Genomic DNA, 15,872 nt, shown 5'->3' with positions numbered 1-15,872 from the left:
TATAACAATCAATCATGAATAAATATTGAGCACCTGCAATGTGCCAGACACTGTGTGAAGCACTAGTAATACAAATAAGAAAAAGACAGTTCTTGACCTCAAGGAGCTTAGGGAGAAGACAAGACCTAAAGGGGAGTTGAAAGGGGGATGGAGAGGAGCTCCTATCCTCCACCTGCTCATGCCTAGGTACCTGATGTTCCTGGAGTGAAATGAAGAAGAGAAACCGATTGGGGGAATTCATTCCTCTGCTCTCCAATCCCCCCTCAGAGGGAAGAGGGAAGAACTGAAAGTAACATGGAAGAATTGGATATCAAAGTTGAATAAATCTACAAGAAGATGAGATTTCAGGTGGTAAGCTTGTACTAAACAGGGTCTAATGCTCCTGAAGTTCCATAGTAAAATAAATAGCATCATAAAAAGAATACTTGGATTGGGGTTGTAGCGCTAGCTTCCTCAGCTTGTTGCATGAGTCAATTTTTCTTTCTGAATCTTGTTTCCTTACCTAGAAAATGTGGATTAGGGTCTATTTGCAACTCCCTAAGATATATGACAAGTCGTTCTGAAGAGAAGTCATATAATATAAACATCAAGAGAAATTCAATATCAATGGATTTTGATTTGGGGGATTTCTCTGAATACTTAAGAGGCTTAGAAATTTAGTTGCATTATTTTATAGTGTAAAAATAATTAACTTCAAATGAAATTCCCTAGAGCCATTGAGAGATGTAACTAGTTTATTTCTAAATATGATGAGGTACATACCTATTCAGTAAGAAAAATGATAAGTGGGTTTAACTGTTGGTAAAGGTGAGAGTTGGTCAATTTGGAATTTTGCTCACAAAGTCATCAATTGTGCATGTATTTGTACTCAACAATACCACAACTAAGTCTATCAAAGAAAGAGAAAAGAACCACATGTACAAACATATATATATATATATATATATACATATATATATGTATATATATATCAGCTCCTTTTGAAATAGAAAAAACCTGGAAAGTAAGGGTGTGCTCATTTATCAGGGAATGATTGAACACATTTTATTATGTGAATGTAATGGAATACAATTTGCAGTAATAAATGAAAGAAAAAAAAAGGAAACGAGGAAAGGAATGGTTTCATAGATGGTGAGAAGACCTGTATGAACTGATACAAAGTGAAATAAGTAAAACTAAGAGAACAAATGTGTACAATAACAACCTTGTAAAGACAAACAACACAGAAAGTCTTAACTTGATGAATGCAATGAGCAACCATCATTCTAGATGACTCAGGATTCAGAATACTACCTATACAACCTGGGGGTGGGGTGGGATACATTTGCCAGTGGGTGGGAATCTTTTGTGCTTGACTGTATATAAAAACAAACACAATGAGGTTAAGTGGAAAGAATACTGGAGTCATCAGAGACTTACGGTTTCTGAACTCTATTAGGCATGGGATCCTAATGTGCCCTCTGGATCTATTTTCTCAACCATAAAATTGGAAAAATAATCCCTAGTAGCAACCATTTAACTGGGTTGTGAGAGTCAAAAAAGATAATGAATATAAAGCGATTGGTGGCCCTTGATGGATTATAGAACTATTATTATTATGATGTACCAAACTCTCTGCTCAGTCCTAGGAATTCAAAGATGGAATAAAGGCCAACTTCTGTCCTCAAAAGAACTTAGAATCTAAAAGAATTTACTACATGCAATTCCAGAAGAGGACTTCTGAGCATTTTCTGAGTAGTAGCAGGGATTTGGGAATCAGCACATAACTTCCCAACATAGTTACTTTAAGGGTACAAAATTAAATTGTATGCATAAGTTCTGGTTGGTTTAAGAAAAAAAAAAAATGAAGCATTTTATATTCATGGAATCCTAGAGTAGGGAGCAACCTGAGAGATTATAGAGGGCAATTCCAACCCAATGGATGAATCTTTTCTCCCTCATTCTGAATAAAGTTATCATCCTATCTACACTTAAATAACGACAATGATAAGGCATTCACAACTGAATGACATCACAAGGTAATGGAAAAAGCATTGTTTTTGGAGGCAGAAGATTCTGATACTTGCCAATTACATTATTTTATTTTTCTGAGTCTCTGTCTTCTCCATCTCATAGAAAATAATAATAACACTGCCAGGCTTATGATTTTGTTGTGAGGAAAGTGGGAAAAATCCAAATTATCTTAATTGGTATCTCTTAGGATTCTCTTAGACTCAACCTTAGGAATGGGGTGTGGGGGGGGAAATAGAATACTATAAGCTATTATCTATTATCTACTATATGTAATAATATATATTATATATATAAAACATAATATATATATATAATACTATAAGCTAAATCTATTATCACATGATATCAGGTTCTCATTTTCCATACATTTCATTCCATATCATACAGGCATTGAGGGTTTTTTTTTAAATTAATTATTATTTTTTTAATCACACATTGTTTTATAAGTCATGTTGGGAGAGAAAAATCAGAACAAATGGAAAAAACCATGATAGAAGTAAAAAAAAAAAAAAAAAAAAAAAAAAGTGAACATATCATGTGTTGATTTACATTTAGTCTCCTTAGTTCTTTTTCTGGATGCAGATGGCATTTTCTGTCCAAAGTCTATTGGGACTGCTTTGAATCACTGAACCACTGAGAAGAACCAAGTCTTTCATAGTTGATGATTGCACATTCTTGCTGTTATTGTGTACAATGTGTTCCTGCTTCTGCTTGTTTCACTCAGCATAAGTTTGTGTAAAATTTTCCAGGCTTTTCTAAAATCAGCTTATCATTTTTAATAGAACAATAAGATTCCATTACCTTCATATATCACTAACTTTTTCAGCCATTCCCCAATTGATGGGCATTTACTCATTTTCCAGTTCTTTGCTACCACACAAAAACCAAACTGCTACAAATGTGCTACATTTTTGCACATGCACGTCCTTTTCCCTCCTTTAGATTTGCTTGGGATACAGACCCAGTAATGGCATTATTAGGTCAAAAGATATGCAGTTTTGTAGCCCATTGGGTATAGTTCCAGATTGTTCTCTAAAATGAGTGGATCATTTCACACCACCAACAATGCATTAGAGTTCCAGTTTTCCCTGATCCTCTCCAACATTTATCATTTTCCTATCATTTTAGCCAATCTGAGAAATGTGATATAGTGTGTCAGAGTCATTTTAATTTGCATTTCTCTAATCAATAGTGATTTAGAGCATTTTTATATGATTATAGATGTCTTTAATTTCATTATCTGAAAATTGTCTTTTCATATCCTTTGACCATTTATCAATTGAGGAATGATTTGTATTTTTATAAATGACACAATTTATATATTTTAGAAATGAGACTTATCAGAAGTATTGGCTGTAAAGATTTCCCCCCAGTTTTGTACTTCCCTTTTAATCTTGTTTCTGTTGGTTTTGTTTGTGCAAAAACTTTTTAGTTTAATGTAATCAGAGTTGTCCATTTTACCTTTCATAATGTTCTCTAGTTCTTCTGTGGTCATTCTCTAGTTCTTCTGTGGTCATAAATTCTTCCCTTCTCCAAAGATCTGATAGAAGTATTGAGGTCTTAAATTCCACCTTTAGCAATTAATGTTTTTGGTATAGAACTTTATTTTCCTTCAGACCTCAAATACCCTGAAAAATATTTCATTGTCATTTAAACACTGTTCATCATTTCCTTCACCAAATGCAAGGTTTAGATGGGGATAAGGATTATTGGGAATAGTGGGGGGGGGGGGGGGGGGGGATACTTGGGACGTAGGAATAGGAGTGAGGGTGGCAAGCAACTTTAAGATAGAAAAGCTTGAATTTTTGGCCACAGAACAAATGGCTCTATAGGCCAAATTTGTGTGAGTTTGGAATTTGGAAATGGACTCTAGTCCATCTTCTTCAGGAAGTGGGAAGAGTCAACTGGACTTCCTTTTAGTAGTCTATGAACTTAAAGACCTCATCAACAGGGTAAATCTCCCTTCTATCACAGTCATTTACAGATACAACCACACCCTTACATCCCCCAATACACCTTTTTGTAACAAAGGGAAAAAATCTAAATAAAAACAACAGGCATTAAACCAAGTCCAACAGTGAAAACCCCATTCTACTTGAGCAGTCTTTTGATTCTGCCTAGAGAGGAGATTTCATTATCTGATCTCTGAAACTGTGAACTGCTTTTTTTTTTCAGTGACTTAATTTTACTTGCACATTTTCTTTTGATAATTGGTCTGAATGTTCCGTTGCTGTTTATTTTCCTTCTGATTACTTCTTAGACTCCTTTTTTATGGTGCTTTAAATTCCTTCTTCATGATTTCTTGCTATATGATTCCTTCTTCATGGGACATTCATCAATCACTACAAGTTTATTAAATATTGTGTCAGGGCACTATGCTAGATGCTTGTGATGCCAACAATGAAAAAGTTGTTCTCAACACAAAACAGATATAAGGTAATTTGGAGAGGAAAGCTCTACCAATTGAGGGAATCAGGAAATGCTTCTTGTAGTTCTGTTTCAGTATAGTCATTAACGATACTAAGGATTCTTTGAAGCACGAGAAAGGGGTGCATTTCAGACAGGGAGGAGCACCCATGCAAAAGCACAGAGGCAAAAGATAGAACTTTGTATTTGAGAAACACTGAAAAGACCAGTGTGGCTAAACTGTAGAGTGAATGAACAGAAATATTTAATAAGGTTGGAAAGGTAGTTTGGGCACTGGTTGTGAAGGATTTTAAAAGTCAGATGCCAATCTTCAGACTGATAGTCTCATTTCTAAAATATATAAATTGTGTCATTTATAAGAATACAAATCATTCCTCAATTGATAAATGGTCAAAGAATATGAACAGACAAATCAGAAGGCCTGATCAATGGGCACCCATTTTGCTACACACAAGTGTTATTTAGAATATTTTGGCATTTATTGGACCTTATTTCTGTCTTTGACTTCCTTGGGGTACATGTACAGTAATAGGATGATCTTCTTTTCTAGGTGCCTGAAATACATCATTGAGGATGGGACTTTTCTTTAGCAGAAAAAAACAATGTTGAAACATCACTCTGAAGGGGTCCAAGGCTTTTTGGATGTATCAATCAGACTGGAACTGGTCTCTAACCTGTGGGTGGCTGAAGCTGAATAAAGAGGCTTGAAACAGGAGCCAGTAATCAAAGAGAAGTTTAATTTCAAAGTGAGGAAAATGCTTGCAAGTAGAAGTCCTTCTGCAAAGGAAGGCTTGTGACTTATTGCAGGAGTAGGGTTTTTAAGCATGAAAACCATAACACAGTCATTCTTAGGTTTTGAGTTAACAGTTCCCACACATGCAGGCATTTTGGGGGACACAATGGGCATTCTCCAGTCCTGTGGAACAGTCTCCAAGTAATTAGAATCATTGAGCTTTGTGACTGTCTCACGCTTTAAGGATCATTGAGCCTTGTGATTTTTCAGCAGAGAATACAACTAGAGTTAGCACTGTGGGAACAGAAGTGCAGTACTTGGTACATTTCACTTAGCAGTGACAAGCACAGGAATTATTAGAATGTCTGGAGATATGAACTATTAGAATGTCTGGAGATATGAGTCTAGCACTCTCTCATAAATGCTAGTGATATAATAATAATAAGTATTTGTAGAGCCCCTTAAGGTACACAAAGCAGTTTCTATATATGATCTCATTTGATTCTCATAAAAATCATAGAAAGTAGGTGCTATTATTATTCTTGTTTTACAGAAGAGGAAACTGAGGCAATCAAAGGTTTAAGTTACTTGACCAGGGTTACAAGACTAGTAAATGTCCAATGTACAAATTTGAACTCAGGTCTTTCCGATGCAAGATACAAGATGGCTCTGTCTATTATATTACCTTACTGATAAAGAATATTAATTTAATAAAACATTTCCTTCATTGTACAATGTCTGATAAATGAAATATTATTAAAATTTACAATCTAAATTTTTTTAAAAACTTAAGTGGAATTTAAAAAATATAACTTGGGTTTATTCAATCAACAAATGTATTGAGTGCCTATTTTGTGCTTGGGTCCATAAGATTTGGCCCTTGTTCCTTGATTAAACAATTTTCTTTGATTCGTTATTATTTTTTAATTTGTAATTTAGTTTACTGCATTGTCAGCATGATAAATAAGCACTTCTGAAAATGGTTTTTTGTTTTGTTTTGTTTTTTGTCTTTTTAACCCCACATGACTTTGGGAAGAATTTTCTCCTGTAGAGTTCATGTCTGGTGGAGACAGTGCTCCATGTGAAATCAGAAGGCCTCAGTTCTAGTCGTGGCTCTCCCACTTTCTTTATATAACTTTGTTAATTATTCCTTCTATCTATAACATTTGGCCACTAGGTGACACACTAGATAAAGTCATCTTCCTGCGTTCAAATCCTGTCTCATACACTTACTACTTGTGTAATTCTAGGCAAGTCACTTAACTATGTTTGCTTCAGTTTCCTCATCTATAAAATGAAGAGGAGAAGGAACTGGAAAAACTACTCCAGTATCTTTGCCAAGAAAATTCCCAATGGGAATACAAAGAGTTGGACACAACTGAAAAACAATAATAAGTTCTTTCTAAAATCTTTCTAAATCTTGTATGTTTCCAATTAGGCAATTAGGAGTCACTGAAGTATTTTGAGCAGGGCTTTGCACACACACATACACACACACACACACACGAATATGTATAAATTTCTATAGATCTAGATATACATACACAGACACACATATATACATACATGTAGACATTTTATTTGTTTAATCCACTCAATTTTCTCATCCTCCCATGCCATACACAATTTACAACATAAGAAAAATGAAACCCATCACAAAATGTATAGTCGATCAAAACAAATTTCCACATTGTTCAAGACCAAAAAAATTTAAAAGGCTCATTCTTTAATCTGCATCCTTTACTTTTTTATCAGAACATAGGTGATATGTCCTATCCTTAGCCACTAGAATTCTGGTTGTGTCATTAGGCTGATACAATAGTTTTCCATCACATTTATATAACAAAACATATTCATCTATTCCCCCATTGATGTGGGTGTGGTCCCTTTAAGATTCCTTTCTTTCTGCACAAATTAAGTCTGATCTAACCAATTGGAAAAATATTAAATGCTCTTGGATAGGGCGAGCAAATATAATAAAGATGACAATATTACCTAAACTAATCTATTTATTTAGCGCTATACCAATCAGACTCCCAAAAAACTATTTTAATGACCTAGAAAAAATAACAACAAAGTTCATATGGAAAAACAAAAGGTCAAGAATTTCAAGGGAATTAATGAAAAAAAAATCAAATGATGGTGGCTTAGCTGTACCAGATCTAAAACTATACTATAGAGCAGCAGTTACCAAAACTATTTGGTATTGGCTAAGGAATAGATTAGTTGATCAGTGGAATAGATTAGGTTCAAGGGATAAAACAGTCAACAAATATAGCAACCTAGTCTTTGACAAACCCAAAGATCCCAGCTTTTGGGATAAGAACTTACTGTTTGATAAAAATTGCTGGAAATTGGAAACTAATATGGCAGAAACTAGGCATTGATCCATACTTAACGCCGTACACCAAGATAAGGTCAAAATGGGTTCATGACCTAGGCATAAAGAATGAAATTATTAATAAATTAGAGGAACATAGGATAGTTTACCTCTCAGACCTGTGGAAGGGGAAGGTCTTTATGACCAAAGCAGAACTAGAGATCATTACTGATCACAAAATAGAAAATTTCGATTATACCAAACTGAAAAGTTTTTGTACAAACAAAACTAATGCAGACAAGATTAGAAGGGAAGCAATAAACTGGGAAAATATTTTTACAGTCAAAGGTTCTGATAAAGGCCTCATTTCCAAAATATATAGAGAATTAACTCTAATTTATAAAAAATCAAGCCATTCTCCAATTGAAAAATGGTCAAAGGATATGAACAGACAATTCTCAGATGAAGAAATTGAAACTATTTCTAGTCATATGAAAAGATGCTCCAAGTCATTATTAATCAGAGAAATGCAAATTAAGACAACTCTAAGATACCACTACACACCTGTCAGATTGGCTAAGATGACAGGAAAAAATAATGATGATTGTTGGAGGGGATGCGGGAAAACTGGGACATTGATGCATTGTTGGTGGAGTTGTGAACGAATCCAACCATTTTGGAGAGTAGTTTGGAACTATGCTCAAAAAGTTATCAAACTGTGCATACCCTTTGATCCAGCAGTGTTACTACTGGGATTATATCCCAAAGAGATTATAAAGAAGGGAAAGGGACCTGTATGTGCACGAATGTTTGTGGCAGCCCTTTTTGTAGTGGCTAGAAACTGGAAACTGAATGGATGTCCATCAGTTGGAGAATGGCTGAATAAATTGTGGTATATGAAAATTATGGAATATTACTGTTCTGTAAGAAATGACCAACAGGATGATTTCAGAAAGGCCTGGAGAGACTTACACGAACTGATGCTGAGTGAAATGAGCAGGACCAGGAGATCATTATATACTTCAACAACAATACTAGATGATGACCAGTTCTGATGGATCAGGCCATCCTCAGCAACGAGATCAACCAAATCATTTCTAATGGAGCAGTAATGAACTGAACTAGCTATGCCCAGAAAAAGAACTCTGGGAGATGACTAAAAACCATTACATTGAATTCCCAATCCCTATATTTATGCACACCTGCATTTTTGATTTCCTTCACAAGCTAATTGTACAATAATTCAGAGTCTGATTCTTTTTGTACAGCAAAATAATGTTTTGGTCATGTATACTTATTGTGTATCTAAGTTATATTTTAATATATTTAACATCTACTGGTCATCCTGCCATTTAGGGGAGGGGGTGGGGGGGGGTAAGAGGTGAAAAATTGGAACAAGAGGTTTGGCAATTGTTAATGCTGTAAAGTTACCCATGTATATATCCTGTAAATAAAAGGCTATTAAAATTAAAAAAAAAAAAAAAAAAAAGATTCCTTTCTTTCTGATTCCCAACTCTTCCTACTTGATGCATTATCAATCACAAATTTTTTTAAGTTTTGAGTTCCAAATTCTCTCTCCCTTCTTTCTTCTCCTTCCTCCCTCAGAGATAGTGAGCAATTTAATATATGTGAAATTATCTAAGTAGTACATTTCTGGTCCCTTTGAATTCCAGTAGAAGATCCAGGCCTGTCCCAGCGCCACCAGATCTGAGCCAACTTGGCACTCCACCCACAGGCCCCTCCAGCTAAATCTCTCCTTATAAAAGAGTTAAGCTGGGATCCTCGCTTTTTTCGGAGGTTCCAAACATGCCAGCCTTACACCTGGCGCGCCAGGATCCTCTGTCCACTGGAACTCTGTGTCCCGTGGCCTTCTTATCTCTACCTTTGCCTATTTCCTTAACTATACTTTAACCTTACTTCCAAACCCCATAATAAACCTCCTATCATCTAACTTTTCAGGCCAATAAATTCCTTTATTGGGAACCCTTGTGCTGCCACTAGTCCTCATTTAACTCAGTATCCTTGCGCCAAATCCAAAAGGGTTGCAGGGGAACTCTATTTGACTCCCTGTACCCCAAACCTGCCACTAGACCTCAACTAAACCCTAATTTCACTTAGGTACCCCATAGCTAGATCTCATCACTATTATAGGCATCTCCTTGGAGTCTCATTTTTACCACCTCAAAATGAGTATAAATACTTTTGTATATCCTTAGAATTTGTTTTACTTAGATATTTTCCCTTAATCTATTCTCCCTTCTCCCATTTCCCTCTTATTATTACGTGTGTGTGTATTCTTTATTTTGACTGGTTCAGTTGAAAGTGAGATTTGAGTGTCAGCTACTCACCTCAACCACCTTCTTCTTCTTTGTATGGATATTTACTTGTGTCATCTGATTATGTGAGATAATTTCCCCTAATCTTCTTTTCTGTTCCTCCCTAGTACAATCCTCTTACTCTGTCTTTCAACTTCTTTTTTTTTTTACTTAAAAAAATTAATAATGGCTTTTTATTTTTCCAAAATACATGCAAAGATAGTTTTCAACTTTCATCCTTGTGCAATTTTTTCCCCTCCCTTCCTTACTACCTCTCCCTTCTTCTAGATAGCAAATAATCCAATATAGGTTAAACATTTGCAATTCTTTGAAACAAATTTCCATATTGATCATGCTGCACAAGAAAAATCAGAGCAAAAGGGGAAAAAATGAGAAAGAAAAACACAAGCAAGAAACAACAACAAACAGAACAGTGAAAATACTATGTTGTGCTCCACATTCAGTCCCCATGGTCTTCTCCTTGGATACAGATGCTTTTTCCATCACAAATCTATTGGAATTGGCCTAAAACACCTCATTGTTGAAAAGAGCCAAGTCCATTACAATTGATCATCACATAATTTTGTTTTTGCTGTGTTCAATGTTCTCTTGGTTCTATTCTACTTATTGTAGAAATGTACTACTTAGATGATTTCACATATATTAAATTGCTCACTATCTCTGAGGGAGGAAGGGGAAGAAAGAAGGGAGAGAGAATTTGGAACTCAAAACTTAAAAAAAAAACCAACAAACCCAAATGTTACAATTTGTTTTAACATATAATTGGGGAAGAAATAAAACATTATTTTTTAAAAAAAATCTTCAGTTTAGTATCTTCAGGTTCTGTCACTCTATGGTCCAGTGATCCTTCAAAGATCTTCCTATAGACTGTTGCCTACTTTCTTCTTCAGGTAAGGTCCTCCTCATTTTAAGTGATGGGATTTATCAGGCAGCAGAACTATGTCCAAAAGCTGGTAAACTCTTGAAAGTAGACACTTCCCCAAGATCCATTTGTGCTTTGTATCACATGTTCTGATGCTGATGCCAGGCTGTTCCAGGATCTGCCCTTTGACCTGGATCTGTGAAGCATTAATTCCATTATTTTCAGCTTAAAGTGATACAACATTTGATAAAGTTTCAATACCAGCTGCCAATCTGCCAGCTACACTCAGGCTATATGGGTCAGGAGTAAGAATATAGAGCTTGGTTAAAGAATGGGGACTCTAAGATTCCCAATGGTGAGACTCTTCCACATGGCTAAAAAACTGAATGGCCAGAAGAACTCCAATATACAAGAGTGATTGTAAATATTATGTCATTTGTAGAATGCCCAGATTTAAGAAGTTATACATATATCCATTTAGTTCCACATAGCTATTTTCAAGGTAATAAGGAGAATAACAAATAACCATTTGAAGGGAAATGGTAATCACCATCCTGCCTCTCCATTCTATGTTGCTTTAAGATTTCTAAAGCACTTTCCTCACAATGATCTTGTGAAATGGATAGTGTAAGGGTTATTACCCTTATTTTATAGATATGAAAACTCAGCCTCAGAGAGGTTTAATAATTTCCCTAAGGTTATACAACTAGTAAATGCCAGAGCTGTGATCTTGAGATTCCGTCTCCTATGCTCTTCCCACTAAACTGATTCAAGAAGATACTCCATTTCCTGATTCCAGAAATTTTCTCTGATTATCCCCGTCTCAGGAGTGCTTTCCCTCCCCATCTCTGCCTTCTGACTTTCTTGACTTTCTTCCAGCTAAAATCTCATTCTCTACAGGAACCCTTGTTCTAGTGTCTTTCCTCTGTTGATTATTACCTATTTATCTGATCTGGAGTTTGTGCAAGTTGCTTCATGTTATCATCCCCATTAAATTGTGAGCTCCTCAAGGGCAAGAGCTGTCTCTGACTTTCTTTGGCTAGCAGTTATTATAATATTTTACACATAGTAGACCCTTATTTGTTGTTTATTTATTGACTGATTGAATCAGACTATGCTAGTATCTATTACAATGTCTGCATTTCTAGAGCTAATGGGGGCAGTGTGTATCCTGGTCCAGTAGGAGCCCCAGGATACACAAGCTTCCTTGTGTGGAAGAGGAAAGAGAGAGAAGTTAGGAACAGTATTATCTAATTTCCTTCATCTCTTGTCATTGGTTGACTGAAATAGCAATTAATGCCAGGCTGTTGGATGAAAACTTACCAGCCAATTAAAACATATCTGATAAACAGCTCAAATAGTCCATGATGTTAGTATAAAGAGGGAGCATGCCTTATTTCCTTCCCCTCTGCACCTTTTCTGTGCCCACTTCCCTCCCTTTTATTTAAGCAAGACAATAGTAGAAAAAAAGAAAACCAACTCTTCTATTGAACTGGATGATTATTCCTCCAGCTTCCCTGGATTTGTGTCCTCTATGGACATTTGAGAAGATTCTGGATTCAGTGGCAAGAATCTATTTGGAAAAAGAAGAAAAAGCAGCACCTCCATTTAAACGAGAAGAGAGAATTGGGCCTAGCAAAGTAATCTCCAGTGAGAAGCAAAAAGTAGCAGAAGCATAACCATAAAGAATAATTACTTAACGAACATTAAATTACAAACATCAAACATTAAATACCTGTTTCCTACAGAGCATGTTGCCAAAAGCTGACTGTAGGTACAAACCTTAAATTAGGCAGATTGTCTACAAGCAACCCACAGTCTAGTAAGAAGACACAAGCGAATCTACTAAAATGATAAAATTCTCTTTTTAAGAAATTGAACTTTATTAATATTGATGCCAGAAACAAACAAAAGTATTGGTATTGTCATATTACAAATAGAAATACAAGAGATCATCCTTCATGTCCTCAGAGGAGGATTATAACCTCTGTAAGAAACAAAATAAGTGATAAAATTCTCATCAAAGACAGACTGAAGATCTCAGCCTCCAGCCTTAGATTGGAATAAAAAGTAATGGTGATAATAAATGTAAAATGATCTGAGGCCAAATTTTTATTCTGTCAATCATTAATTTTGGGTGTGGTCTTGTATAATTCATTTGATTTCTCTGGATCTCAATTCATAATCTATAAAATGAACAGGTTGAACTAAATAACATACAAAATCCTTTCCAGCTCGAAATTCCAATCTATGAACAAAGATTTTGAATTAAAAACTTTGTCTTTTCTCTTGAGGTGGCAGGAGAGGAGCACCATATCCCCTGTCTCTTCCTGTACTCCACCAGAACAATGCTAATTCATCTCCAAAAAGTGCTCATGTACATTTGTCTAAAAGTCTTATAGTATCATATCCTTTTTTGTAGGAAAAGAACCTGGGCATCACTCAGTGGACTATAACCATAGAAATCACTTCCCACAGTCTGAAACCATCATCTAATAGTTTTTCTGTGTTTGAGTATTTATAGGCCATTAGGAGATGCTTGGAAGATTTCTCAGGGGACATTTAACTCAATTCCTATCTAAAGTATGAATAAAACCCAGGCTAGATACCATTCAAAGCCCTCCAGGGGCACAGAACTCTCCAGTCCTTGAGACAATTCGTTCCATTATTGAATAGTTCTTAGACTGAAAACAAGGTCAGCTTCCCTACAACTTGTTTTCAACTATCAACTAAGTCTGAATACAAAAATTCTGATTCCCTTTTCACATGGTAAGTTATGAAACCATGAAGACAGTGATCAATAAGTCTTTTCACTATCCATCTCAACAGCTGCATTTCCTTTAGCATTTCTGTGAAGTTAGGTGGAACAATAATGATGGTAAATATACATATATTTTTTTATTTAATAGTCTTTTATTTACAGGATATATACATGGGTAACTTTACAGCATTAACAATGGCCAAACCTCTTGTTCCAATTTTTCACCTCTTACCCCCTCCCCCCCCTCCCCTAGATGGCAGGATGACCAGTAGATGTTAAATATATTAAAATATAAATTAGATACACAATAAGTATACCTGACCAAAACGTTATTTTGCTGTAGAAAAAGAATCAGACTCTGAAATATTGTACAATTAGCTTGTGAAGGAAATCAAAAATGCAGGTGTGCATAAATATAGGGATTGGGAATTCAATGTAATGGTTTTTAGTCATCTCCCAGAGTTCTTTTTCTGGGCATAGCTAGTTCAGTTCATTACTGCTCCATTAGAAATGATTTGGTTGATCTCGTTGCTGAGGATGGCCTGGTCCATCAGAACTGGTCATCATATAGTATTGTTGTTGAAGTATATAATGATCTCCTGGTCCTGCTCATTTCACTCAGCATCAGTTCGTGTAAGTCTCTCCAGGCCTTTCTGAAATTATCCTGTTGGTCATTTCTTACAGAACAGTAATATTCCATAATGTTCGTATACCACAATTTATTCAGCCATTCTCCAACTGATGGGCATCTATTCAGTTTCCAGTTTTTAGCCACTACAAAAAGGGAATGATGGTAAATAGTAGCTAACATTTATATAGCCCTCACTATGTGCCAGGCCCCTCTTGGATCACTGTCTTGTCATGGCAGAGGGACTTGTGCAGCTGAATGAAACTATGATCTATGCCATGCAAGATTACCCAAGACAGACAGGTCATAATGGAGAGTTCTGAGAAAGGCCATCCACCAAAGAAGGAAATGGCAAACCACTCCAGTATCTCTTCCAAGAAACCATATGGACAACATTAACATGATAAATGATATGACACTGGAAAATGAGTCCCTCAGATTGGAAGATGTCCAACATGCTACTGGGGAAGAGTGGAGAAAAAAATAAAAGTAACTCCAGAAAGAATGAAGTGACTGGGTCAAAGCCCAAAGGAAGCTTAGCTATAGATGTGTCTGGTAATGAAAGGAAAATTTGATGCTGTGAAGATCAATATTGCATAGGAACCTGGAATGTAAAAATTATGAACTAAGATCAATGGATGTTCTCAAACAGGAGATAGAAAGAATTAATGTAAATATGTTGGGTACCGGTGAATTTAAATAGACAGGAATGAGTGAATTTAATTCAAGTGATCACCATATATATTACTGAGGGCAAGAATCCCTTAGAAGAAATGGAGTATCTCACAAGACAATAAAAGGGTGAGAAAAACAATATTAGGGGTAATCTTAAAAATGACAATAATATCTATTCAAATACACTCAAATTCCAATCTTAAACAAATCAATTGTTCCATGTCCAGTTCAACATCACAATAATTACAAGTCTATGCTCTAACCAATGGTGCCAGAGGCCAAAGTCAATTAGTTTTTATAAAGACTTAAAATATTTTCTACAAATAACATTCTCCTCTCACAATGTCATATTCATCACTGTTATCCAATCATTTCAGTCATGTCTGACTCTTCATCTGAGGGTGAAAATACTGGAGGGATTTGCCATTTTCTTTTCCACTTCATTTTCTAAGTAAAAAACTGAAGCCAACAAGAGTAAATGATCAATGTTATATAAATTATAAGTATCAGAGGCTGAATTTGAACTCTGGAAGATGAGGCTTCCTGACTCAAACCTACTGCTCTATTCACTGCATCACTTCGCCACCCCCAACATTCATCATAGGGGATTGGAATGCTAGGGTAAAAAAATCAAAAGATAATTGGAATAATAGGCAAATTTGACCTTGGAGAACAAAATGAAATAGGACAGAAATTTATAGTTTTGCCAAGATAACTGGTCATAGCAAACGCTTTTTTTCAACAACAAAAGGCAACACCATCACCAGATTTTCAATGTTGAAATCAGATTGATTATATACTTTGCAGGGAAAGATGAAGAAGCTCTATATAATCAGTTAAAACAAGTCATAGAGTTGGCTGTGGCTTAAATCATGAGCTGCTTATTGCAAAATTCAAACTTAAATTGAAGAAGGAAACCATGAAATCATATAGGTATGACCTAAATAACATCCCTTATGATTTAAGGGATTAGATATGGTATAGTACCTCAAGAACTATAGATAGAGGTTCATAATATTGTACAAGAGTCAGCAGCAGCAACAACAACAACAAAATTTTTTTTTAAAAAAGAGCAAAAAAATTGATCCATATTTAACGCCGTACACCAAGATAAGGT

The sequence above is a fragment of the Sarcophilus harrisii genome, chromosome 2 (assembly GCF_902635505.1).
Source record: "Sarcophilus harrisii chromosome 2, mSarHar1.11, whole genome shotgun sequence".
In the NCBI taxonomy this organism is placed as follows: Eukaryota; Metazoa; Chordata; class Mammalia; order Dasyuromorphia; family Dasyuridae; genus Sarcophilus; species Sarcophilus harrisii.
This window is presented reverse-complemented; position numbering follows the sequence as displayed.